The 12,616-nt window shown below is 44.0% G+C and overlaps 1 non-coding gene across 1 annotated transcript; it reads right to left on the bottom strand.

Moving 5' to 3' along the window:
* Window positions 1-586: 586 nt before the first annotated feature.
* Window positions 587-724, bottom strand: LOC119948353. The gene has a single exon (XR_005456754.1). It is a non-coding gene; the product is annotated as a small nucleolar RNA SNORA7 (small nucleolar RNA).
* Window positions 725-12,616: the final 11,892 nt, after the last annotated feature.

The following is a 12,616-nucleotide window of genomic DNA, read 5'->3' on the forward strand; positions in this document are numbered from 1 at the left end:
GGAATGATAAGAATGGAAAGATAATTGGTTGGAAGTAAAGGATCAAGAAGAATCAAAAAGAAGAGGTGACTTTATCATTTTTATGGTTTCATCACTTATATATGTACCCAGAAAGTGGTCCTTTGGAATACTTTTTACTAAAGTGATTCACTAAAATCACTAAAATGTGTTAACCAGATCTTCCGACAACAACACTGTACTATAATGAGAGATATCTTTCTAAGGAAACATGAAACTGATTTTTCACAAACATCAGAGAGTTTTAGGGACTTCTTAATAACTTCTTGCCTCAATAACCTGAATATATTTGTGATAGAGAAAGCATAGTCCAACAGCTCTTGCCTGCTTCCCCTTCTGAAGGAGTCTTGTCTTATGCCGTCGAGGCGTCTTCGACCATAGCGACTCCATGGACACATCTCTCCCAGAATGCCTCACCTCCATCTGCAATCATTCTGGTAATGTATCCATAGAGTTTTCTTGGTAAAAATATTTAAGTGGTTTACCACTGCCTCTTCCGCACAGTGAACTTGAGTCTTTGCCCTTGATTCTCTCCTATGCCACTGCTGCCCAGCACAGGTGAGTTTTGACTTGTAGCTGATTGCCTTTCACTCACTAGCCACTGCCCAAGCTAGGAATGGAATGGTTATGCCTCTGCCTGACTCTCCCTCCTGTAGTCGAGACTGGTAGAGTACTGGGAACTCTCCAGGCGTGACCCTGAGAGGGGTCTGTCTACTTGCTTTGTTTTGTTGTCTGTCTCCCCATTCTCAACTGTGAGTCCGTTGTTGGGTAGGGACTGTCTCTATCTGTTGCCGATTGTATTTTCCAAGTGCTTAGTACAGTGCTCTGAACACAGTAAGCGCTCAATAAATACGATTGAATGAAGTGAATGAATGAGTCTGAAGGAGTAGCATTCCAGTAATTGAAGGAATGATACCTCAAGATATAGTCAGGAAAGTGTGTGTCTGCATGCAGTCCATAAATTTTGTCAAAAACTTAGAGTTAACTTTGAAAGATGCTACTTCAAATTTTAATTAATACCATTGGTATTAAACTGAAGTTCAACATACTGGCACCTGTAATACTCTGTGTCTGTTTTTGTAAAAAAATGTTTCACTAAATGTCATGACCTCTATAATCATCGTTTCTTGTTTATTTGAGGGGGAGCAATGTGTCTTCCAGTGCAGCAATGCCAGCTGGAGTAATTGAAATTCTTAAAAATTAGTTGATCCAAAGAAGTCTTTCCTATGGCTCGTTGCCCTACAGTTGGTAGGCAATCATCCTGAAATTTGAAAAGGCCATCTCCAACTTCTATTAATATCCAAATTAAAATCTGGTTTCCCTGAAGAAATTTTAGTTCTCACCCTGGAGCAGAACCAAGTGGAAAGGTCATTACTCAGGTAAAGAAAGAATGTGTACTCAAAGGCCAACCCAGTGACAAGTTGAAAGACATAATTAACCCTATTAGCACCCAAAGCTTACTTGTCTGACAAGGTGTCTAGAAAATTGAGTTAACACTTCATGAAATAGTAAGTCAAACAGCAACACTCTTCTCCCTGAAACATATGCAGGAAAGATATATGTTCCTTCAAAATCCACAGAAGAGATTTGAACTTCATTAGTATTGTGCTAGTCACAGCCTAAACTATCCCGGCAGCTCCGGCTCACGTAAGAGACAGGTGGTTGCCTGTAGCAACAATAGTGTTAGTGGCAGCCAAAAAGCAACTCACCTTGAGAGAAACTGAAGACTGGAAGGAATGGACAGTTAGCAGGAGGGAGCAAAAGTTTCTAGATCCAAATCAGAAGATTTTCTGCAAATTAAGAAACACCCCCAGTATCTGCACCCACCCTCGACTTCTGGTTGCCTAGACAAATGATTTCATAAGAGTAGTAGGCTAGGGATAGAAAAGGATGCTAGTACAAGTAGGACTGAAGACAGGCTCATCAGCAGCCTCCTGCTCTCCCTCTAAGATTGGGAACAATAAATGAGAGGTAGGGAGATGTGAAATGTAGCTTCCTTCTCACTGGGGTCCAAATCTTCAGAGCCTATAGTTAGTTGTCTATCACTGTGGCCACTGCTCTCTCTGCCACTCTGTGCCACTTGCCTACTGTGACCATGGGCAAGTCACTTAACCACTCCATGCCTCAATATCATCAACTGTAAAATGGGAATTCAATACCTGTTGTCCCTCCCCCGTAGACTGTGTTCCCCTTGTGGGACAGGGACTGCGTCCAACCTGAAAAACCTGCCGGTCTCAGCTCCGCAACATTGCCAAGATCCGCCCTTTCCTCTCCATCCAAACCGCTACCCTGCTCGTTCAAGCTCTCATCCTATCCCGTCTGGACTACTGTATCAGCCTCCTCTCCGATCTCCCATCCTCTTGTCTCTCCCCACTTCAATCCATACTTCATGCCGCTGTCCGGATTGTCTTTGCCCAGAAATGCTCTGGGCATGTTACTCCCCTCCTCAAAAATCTCCAGTCGCTACCAATCAACCTACGCATCAGGCAGAAACTCCTCACCCTTGGCTTCAAGGCTCTCCATCACCTCGCCCAGTCCTACCTCACCTCCCTTCTCTCCCTCTACAGCCCAGCCCACACCCTCCACTCCTCTGCTGCTAATCTCCTCACCGTGCATCGTTCCCGCCTGTCCTGCCGTCGATCCCCGGCCCACGTCATCCCCCTGGCCTGGAATGCCCTCCTTCCCCACATCTGCCAAGCTAGCTCTCTTCCTCCCTTCAAGGCCCTACTGAGAGCTCACCTCCTCCAGGAGGCCTTCCCAGACTGAGCCCCCTCCTTCCTCTCCCCCTCGTCCCTCTCTCCATCCCCCTCATCTTACCTCCTTCCCTTCCCTACAGCACCAAACATATAAGTATATATGTTTGTACGTATTTATTACTCTATTTATTTTACTTGTACATATCTATTCTATTTATTTTATTTTGTTAATATGTTTTGTTTTGTTCTCTGTCTCCCCCTTCTAGACTGTGAGCCCACTGTTGGGTAGGGACTGTCTCTATGTGTTGCCTACTTGTGCTTCCCAAGCGCTTAGCACAGTGCTCTACACATAGTAAGCACTCAATAAATATGATTGATGGATTGATTGATTATCTTGTATCTACCCCACAGCTTAGTACATTGCTTGGCAAAGGATACATATTAATGATTATTGTTAATATTATTATTATTATTATTCTCTGGCAAGCCTGGGGGAAGAGTAGCAATAGAGGGGTAGCTCAGAGTGGTTAAATAGTTGGGTACAGCAGAAAGAATTTAACATGGCCACAGAGGCACTTGAGTGGAATGAGAAGGTTTCCTGTTGCTGTGATTAGAGGGTGACATCTATTGCTCTGGGACTGAACTCCGTACCTTTCTCCGATAGCTCCTCAATGGTATTCAAACAACAATTGCCAAATAGGACACATTCTGAACAGATGTTTTCCACTGGGAGGGTTGGAGGGATCCCACGGTCTCCAGAACCCCAACCACTGGAGTTTCAGGGTCCAACCTTTTCCTACCACTGGACTCTGTGGGAGCTAAACCCCATGCCCCTCCAGAAACAACTGGACAGTGGGATTGGGAAGCTTGTGGCTGTTTAGATCAGTGAGGGCCAAACAATCAATAGTATTTAGTGAGTACTTAATAACAATAATAAAATTATGGTATTTGTTAAGCGCTTACTATGTGCCAGGCACTGTACTAAGTGCTGAGGTGGATATAAGCAAACCAGGTTGGACACAGTCCCTTGTCCCACGTGGGGCTCACAATCTCAATCCCCATTTTGCGGATGATGTAACTGAGGTAACTGAGAAGTTAAGTGATTTGCCCAAAGCCACACAGCAGACAAGTGGCAGAGCCAGGATTAGAACCCATGCCCTTCTGACTCCCAGGCCTGTGCTCTATCCACTACACCATGCTGCTTCTACACCTACTGGATGTAATCAATCAATCGTATTTATTGAGTGCTATTGTGTGCAGAGCACTGTACTAAGTTCTTGGGAGAGTACACTACAACAGAGTTGGTAGACACATTCCCTGCCAACCAGGATACAGTCTAGAGGTGTAGAGCTCTGTACTAAGTGCTTGGGAGAGAAAAAAAATAGTGTTTTTTTAATGGTATTTCTTACGTTCATTCATTGAATTCATTCAATCGTATTTATTGAGCACTTACTGTGTGCAGAGCACTGTACTAAGCGCTTGGGAAGTACAAGTTGGCAACATATGGAGACGGTCCCTACCCAACAGTGGGCTCACAGTCTAGAAGGGGGAGATGGGGGTACTGTGTTGAAAAAGGGAGGTAGAAGAGGAGAGGATATGGGAGGGAAAATGAGGAATTCAATTAGGCCACACCAAAATACTTTCAGACAGTTTTCACCCAATAATAATAATAATAATAATAATTTATTATTATTATTATTATTATTATTATTAGCTATTATTATTAGAGAATCAGCTTGGCTCAGTGGAAAGAGCATGGGCTTTGGAGTCAGAGGTCATGGGTTTGAATCCCAGCTCCGCCACAGGTCTGCTGTGTGACATTGGGCAAGTCACTTAACTTCTCTGAGCCTCAGTTACCTCATCTGTAAAATGGGGATGAAGAGTGTGAGTCCCACGTGGGGCAACCTGATCACCTTGTATCCCCCCCCAGTGCTTAGAACAGTGCTTTGCACTTAGTAAGTGCTTAACAAATGCCATTATTATTGTTAGGGCCAGTGAAATATATTTTTACAGTTAACTAATAAATCTGATGCATTGGCTAGAATTCAAGCCCACAAAGTTCCAAAAGTGATCGAATTACCTCTTCTTTTCAATCTTACAGTCCTAATACACTGTCATAGGGTTTAGATTACCTTAATATAACCTGATCAATCAATCGATGGCATTTATTAAGTGCTTACTATGTGCCGAGGACTCTACTAAGCACTTGGGAGAGTACCACAGAATTAGCAGACACATTCCCCACCCATAAGGCGTGTACAGTCTTGATCTTTGAGTAGTAATAATGATAATAATAATAATAGCATCTTTTAAGCGCTTATTATGTGTCAAGCATTGTTCTAAGTTCCGGGGTAGGTACAAGCTAATCATTCATTCATTCATTCATTCAATCAATCGTATTTATTGAGCTCTTACTGTGTGCAGCACTGTACTAAGCGCTTGGGAAGCACAAGCTGGTAACATATAGAGACGGTCCCCACCCATCCACAGGCTCACAGTTTAGAAGGGGGAGACAGACGACAAAGAAAACATGTGGACAGTTGTCAAGTCACCAGAATAAATAAAAATAAAGCTAGATGCACATCATTAACAAAATAAATAGAATAGTAAATATGTGCAAGTAAAATAAATAGAATAATAAATCTGTACAAACATATATACAGGTGCTGTGGGGAGGGGAAGGAGGCAGGGCAGTGGGGATGGGGAGGAGAGGAAAAAGGGGGCTCAGTCTGGGAAGGCCTCCTGGAGGAGGTGAGCTCTCAGTAGAGCTTTTTGGTTCAATCTCTCATCCTATCCCGACTGGACTACCGCATCAGCCTCCTCTCTGATCTCTGATCTGTTCTTACTAGGTACCAGGCACTTTACTAAGCGCTGGGGTAGATACAAGACAGTAATAATAATGGCATTTTGTTAAGCATTTACTATATGCAAAACACTGTTCTAAGCACTAGGGGGATACAAGCTGATCAAGTTGTCCCATGGGGGGCTCACAGTCTTAATCCCCATTTTACAGATGAGGTAACTGAGGCACAGAGAAGTTAAGTGACTTGCCCAAAGTCACACAGCTGACAATTGGCAGAGTCGGGATTTGAACCCATGACCTCTGACTCCCAAACCCGTGCTCTTTCCACTGAGCCACGCTGCTTCTCAGATAATCAAGTTGGACATAGTCCCTGGCCCACAAAGGCTCACAGTGTGACTTGGATGGAGGAAAATATAATTCCTATTTGACAGATGAGGTATCTGAAGCACACAGACGTTAAGAGACTTGTTTGAGGTTCGATAATGTCTCTAAGTGGGGCTAGCAAGCACTGCCCCTTTAAGGCCCCAGAGGCTGCTGGGCCCTTACCTAACCTATATAAGGCTCCTGAGCCAAACCATCCCTAGTTTGCAAGTGGAAAGGAGCCGGAGTATGATCCTCCCAAGGCTTTGGTGAGTAGGGGGCCCTGGCTGCTTCAGCTACTCCCCCCCAACATTCATTTAGGGTGGGTGTGGGACTGGGGTTGCTGAGATTGTTGATGCCTGTTGTATTGGTGATGATGTTGAGGGTGGGGGAATCAGGGTTATTCATTCAGTCATATTTATTGAGCACTCACTGTGTGCAGAGCACTGTACAAAGCACTTGGAGGTTATAAGTGTTGGGCTGGTTGGGTGGAGAGAGGGTTGGAGGAGGTGTTGATTCCAGGGTTTCAGAAATGACTTAGATGTACATGTTGAATTGTGGGTTTTGGGGCAGGTGGGGGGATGAAGGTTGGGAAGGCAAGGGAGAGGTGCTGGGGTGCTTGATACTGATGGGTTGTGACACTGATAATGATGTGTATATATTGTGCATTGCCTGGTTGGGGGCACTAGGGGAAATGGGGTGAGGTTGGGGGGGTGATGACTGTGAGGGTTCTGGTTATGTTTAATAATAATAATGATGATGGCATTTGTTAAGCACTTACTATGCACAAAGCACTGTTCTAAGCACTGGGGAGGATACAAGGTGACCAAGTTGTCTCACAGGGGGCTCACAGTCTTAATCCCCCATTTTACAGATGAGGTAACTGAGGCACAGTGAAGTGAAGTGACTTGCTCAAGGTCACACAGCTGACAGTTGGTGGAGCAGGGATTTAAACCCACAACCTCTGACTCCAAAACCTGTGCCCTTTCCACTGAGCCACACTGCTTCTCTAATATTGTCACTGTTTCTGATATTGCTGTTGGAGGGAGGGTCAGAGAGGGGCAGGTGGAGGCTGAGAGCTGCCCTTGCTTGTTCAGTTTGGGGTGGAGGTCATAAGCAGGAGGGGAGGGGTTGGAGGAAGACTTTGGAATCAGATGGCCTTGGCCTTGAGGAAGGCCAGGTTTGGTTTGGGGGTGACTGCTGGACTTGGGGTTGAGGGTTCTGGAGGGGTGGGACAGATGCCTTACTGACAAACCATGGGACATGTAGGGTGTACCTGAAGTAGTGCATGCTCTGTGAGCCTGTCCGTCTCTGAGTGTCCACTGCTTCCACTAGCTTGAGGGCCAGAATAGGGTCCTCTCCATCCCCCCAGAGCTCATTGCAGTGCTTGGGGCCCAGTGAGTACTGGTCGTGGTTGGGGAGGAGCTGCCCCTGCTGCTACCTACCCCTGCAGGGCAGTGGGCAAGGATCCAGTGCAAGTTAGAGAAGCAGCATGGCTCAGTGGAAAGAGCATGGGCTTTGGAGTCAGAGCTCATGGGTTCAAATCCTGGCTTGGCCACTTGTCAGCTGTGTGACTTTGGGCAAGTCACTTAACTTTTCTGGGCCTCAGTTACCTCATCTGTAAAATGGGGATTAAGATTGTGAGCCCCCCTGGGACAACCTGATCACCTTGTAACCTCCCCAGCACTTAGAATAGTGCTTTGCATGTAGTAAGTGCTTAATAAATGCCATTATTATTGTTATTACTAAGCAGGCAGAGATTGTCTAGATTGTAAACTCATTGTAGGTAGGGAATGCATCTTATATTGTTCTCTCCCATGCTCTTAGTACAGTGCTCTGTATACAGTAAGCACTCAATAAATATGATTGAGTAAGGTCACTCAGCAGACATACAGTGGAGCCGGGATTTCTGCTCTCAAGGAGCTTAAAAATCTAGCAGGGTCAGTGAATAGCCAATGAATGAACAGATATATGCCATTTACTGCTGTGGTTTCTGCTTTTGTTTAATTTTCAGTCTGCTATTCTTACCCTATGTGACTGATCTCTCTTCTCCTGTCTAACTTGTGTACTCCCTGTAAGCCATGGTTGTGCCTGAATGGATTTTTCCCCAGTGCTTTGGACAGTGTTTCACACTCTGTCAACTTAATCAGTGTCATTATTGATTAAATGTGAGAAGTGAGGGAGCATCCTCTCCCTTTCACAGCTCTCAAGGGTGTTTTGCTGCTTGGAGGGGCCATGGCCTAGAGATTCATCAGTCTATATAGCCAGCATAATGACCTCAAACCACAGACTTATGAGGCATGTTTTTTTCTTGGACAGGCCTACTCCATGAGATTATTTTTATAAAATTCACTTATTATTGGGAGACCAGGCTACAGAAGATCTAGAAGAACACTGTTTCCTGTTTCTTTTCCAGGTATCATGTTAAATGCAGCTCCACTTTCTGCCTGGAGGAAGAGTATTTTTAGCCCTCTTTCCCCACTATAACATTGGGCAGCTAGGCTTATAAATATATGATGTGTAGGCCTTGATTTTTAGACCTTGAGTGAGGACTGGGGTATCCTCTGGTTTCCATTCCAAGGTCAATACCAGAGCCCTGGCAATGGAGGAGCAGCATGGACTAGTGCAAGAGCATTGGCCTGGGTTTTAATGCTGGCTGTGTGATCTTGGCCAAGTCACTTAGCTTCTCTGTGCCTCAGTTACCTCTTCTGTAAAATGGGAATTCAATACCTGTTCTCCCTCCTGTTTAGATTGAGAGCCCCAAGTGAGGCAGGAACTGTATCTGACCTGATTATCTTGTATCTTCCCCAGCATTTTGCTTGACATACAGTAAGTGCTTAACAGATTCCACCATTATGAATTATTGTTATCATTACTAACACCTCCATCACTTGCAGCCCCAAAAATTTGTGGGAGCTTACTACTCAGAATCTGAGACCGCAGTTGAGCAGGAAATTGGGCCCCTTTTTGTGGTATTTGTTATGCTTACTATTTAACAAGCACTGCACTAAACACTAGGGTAGATATAAGGTAAATAGGTCAAGCAGAGTCCCTGTTTTGCATTGTATTGCTGGAAGCAACGTGGCTCAGTGAAAAGAGCCCATGCTTGGGAGTCAGAGGTCATTGGTTCTAATCCCAACTCCACCACTTGTCAGCTGTGTGACTTTGGGCAAGTCACTTCACTTCTCTGAGCCTCAGTTACCTCCTCTGTAAAATGGAGATAGACTGTGAGCCCCACATGGGACGACCTGATCACCTTGTATATCCCCTAGAGCTTAGAACAGTGCTTTGCACATAGTAAGCACTAAACAAATACCATTATTATTATTATTATTATTATTATTATTATTATTAGGCTCATAATCTCTAAGAGGAAGGGAGAACAGATATTGAACCCCCACTATACAGAGAAGTGAAATGACTTGCCCAAGGTCACACAGCTGGCAAGTGGCAGAACTGGGATTAGAGCCCAGGTCTCCTAACTCCCAGGAACATGGCTTAACCATTAGACCATGCTGCTTCTCTAAAAAAAAAAAAAAAAAGAAAAAGAAAAACTTTGCATCATTCCTATTTTAGTATGTGTGGTGCCGCAAGGCCCTGACTTTCAACCCTGTGAAAGGATATAGGGAACTAACTGGCACCCACCCTTGGTCAAAAGTGAATCTAGTGACTGTCAACAGCTGCCTCCAAGCAAGAGGTGGGCTGAAATTTTAGTGACAGGATGGCATGCCTATGTATAAAGTCCATTTTGAACCCTGAGTACATATGCACACACACACACACACACACACACACACACACACACACACACACACACACTCAGTGATATACTGAGTGCCTACTAGATACCGAACACTCTAGTAGGCCCTTGGGAGAGTACGATGAAAGCAAAATACCTTGAATTTACACAGCACTTTTATTTTTCCAAAGCTCTTTCACACTGTGTACCTCATTTTCATCCTCCCAACATCCCTCAGAGGTAGTAGAAAGACTGGTATTATTATCCCAATTTTACAGAGTGGAAACTGACCCATGGAACGGTTAAGTGATTGACCCAAGGTCACATAGCTGTCCAGTACCAGAGACGGGATCACAGCAACTATCTTCTGACTCTCGATTTAAATTCTTTCCATTATAGCTAGCTCCAGCTCCATCCTGCCCTGATGGAGTTTACAGTCTAATGAAAGCACATACCACAACCTCATATTTAGCCTCAAGCACCTATATCAATGCCTACACACTATCATAATGTGATAGAGTTAGTAGTGGAGACTACTACATGGGTACATGATACAGGTGCCCAATGCCTAAGGTGCAATCGATTGGATTATGGTAGTCCTTCGAAGTGTTATCTGATCATTCTCTACCCTCCATCCAATTGAAGGGATTGATTTACTGCACGTTCGTGAGAAATGTCCTCTGACTGGTTCCTGAAAATAATAATTATGGTATTTAAGGGCTCACCATGTGTCATGCACTGTACTAAGTGCTGGTGGGAGCTAATAGATTGGAAGATCTGCCAACCTTCTGACACAGTGAAATCAAACTGGGACACAGAAGCAGAGAGAATCAGAGATAATGTTTCTGAAAAATAAAAATCAGTATCACTCACTAACCCAGTCCCCATTGCCCTGCTACAGTCATCTGCCCCTGGATGGGTGTGGAAGGCTACTGCTGTTGCCACCACCACCAATGTCATTGTTGCCATGCCTGTGTGAGCATCACAATCCTCTTGTCCAGGGGAGGGGGTAGTGTCCAAGCCCCCCTTCCTCCCCTCTCTGTCCCTCTCACCAGATTTTCACACCTCCTTCTTCCCTATTCCTCTCCCTTATCACTAGGCCTATGACCAATTAAGTTTAAACCACTTTGGACAATGGATGAGGTAGTGAGAACCTGCAGCAGTTTACCCAATTGTCTTGGAGGACTTCCCCAAATAAGAGTGTCATAGTTCAAAATTACAATAATCCTCTGAGGAAACTCCCATGTTTCTGAAATATTTTTCCATTAACTGATCAAATTCACCTTTAGATCTTCTGCTTTGCTCCTCCAACCTCCAACAAAAGCAACGTGGCCAGTGGAAAGAGCCCAGGCCTGGGAGTCAGCAGATGTGAGTTCTAATCCCAGGTCCACTCCTTGACTGCTGTGTGACCTTGGGAAAGTCACTTCTCTGTATCTGATACTTCATCTGTAAAATGGGGAGTAAGACTGTGACCGTCATGTGGAGCATGGACTGTGTCCAACCTGGTTAGCTTGTATCTACCCCAGAGTTTAATTCAGTGCTTGGCACACAGTAAGTGCTTAACAAATACCATTAAAAAAACCAAACCTTTCAACACATTTCCATGGGTTCTATCACCCAAGGCATTTATCACTAGGAGTCTCAAGAAAGAGCCGAAGGTAAGGTCTGGAAGAGTCAAATGCCTAAACAATAGTTGAGAGTTGGCCCTCGACTCACAAGGTTCAAGAATGCAGACTGAGGAAGATGCCTATGGCTGGGAACACTCCAAAGAGCTTTAGTTTAACAATTTAAATGCTGCTTAATCCTAAAATGATCATTATCATCCTTGAAGTGGTCAGAAGATTAGTTTCATAATGCTCTTAAGAAAGGGCACTACTAATTCATGAGAGAATGGGAAGGGGGGGAAGGGGGAAGGGAGGGGTGTGAGAGAGAGAGCATAAAGTATTTTAATTTCTTTACTTGTTTTTTCAGTGTTCTTGAATCACTACGCATGCCATTGCCCTTTATATCATATAATTTCCTTAGAAAACCTGTGGCTTTGGCAGCCAGACAGGCTTCATTTCCAGTTCCAGCTGCAATTTTTACCATTGAACTTCAATAAGCCAAAGGGATAGAATTAATAGCCTCCTTGAACTCGATATTAGGCCTTTGTAGAGCAACCACAGGGAGCTTTCCATGTTGGTGACCATTATTCCTCATATAGTCAGGAAGATCTTGATACTGGGGATTTTCTGGATGACCAATATGGCTGATCAGTATCACAAAAGCATAAGAACATAGAGAATGTCATTGTAAGGTCAGATCAATAGTCCTGGAAACAAGATGAACAAGAGGAAAAGTGTGATAGTTATCCCTCTCAAACATCAATCCTCAGTTAAGATTGAACCATCCAACATTCCTAACTTTCCCTTTAGCAAAGTATTTGGACTACTCCTCATGAGTTTGTCCAAACCTTTCTTTGGTTTACACAACTTCCAGAAGTCTTCCAGGATATGTGATATTTGTAAAGATAGTTTGTACTCTCTCACCAAGAATTCTACAACTTCCCGTCTTCATTCTTGCTGAAATATTAGGTGGAGGCCATCCAGACCCTGGCATCTATGTATAAGTAGTTCATCTATTTGTTCTAAACATCCTGTGTGGCCACCATTGTTTGATTCAGTTTTGGTAACTTAGTTCATCCCTCTAACATCTTATTCAGTGAAGACTCAATGAAGTAATAGATTTAATTAAACTTCCATATCCACACCATTTGCTGAACACCTAATTTGTGACAGAACCAAATGAAGCTCTTGGGTAACATACACAAGAAGGACAATTTTCTATATTCAAAAGTTTTACAAACAGCCTGGTGTAACATGTGGCCATTAAGGGAGGAGTCGTCCTTGAGCAGAGGTTTCTGGAAGATGGGAATACCAAGAAATGTATGCCAACACAGAGACACCTCCTGAAAATGACAACACAAGCAAAACAGCAAAGGATGCTCTTTAAGTGTACACG

The sequence above is a fragment of the Tachyglossus aculeatus genome, chromosome X4 (assembly GCF_015852505.1).
Source record: "Tachyglossus aculeatus isolate mTacAcu1 chromosome X4, mTacAcu1.pri, whole genome shotgun sequence".
NCBI lineage: Eukaryota > Metazoa > Chordata > Mammalia > Monotremata > Tachyglossidae > Tachyglossus > Tachyglossus aculeatus.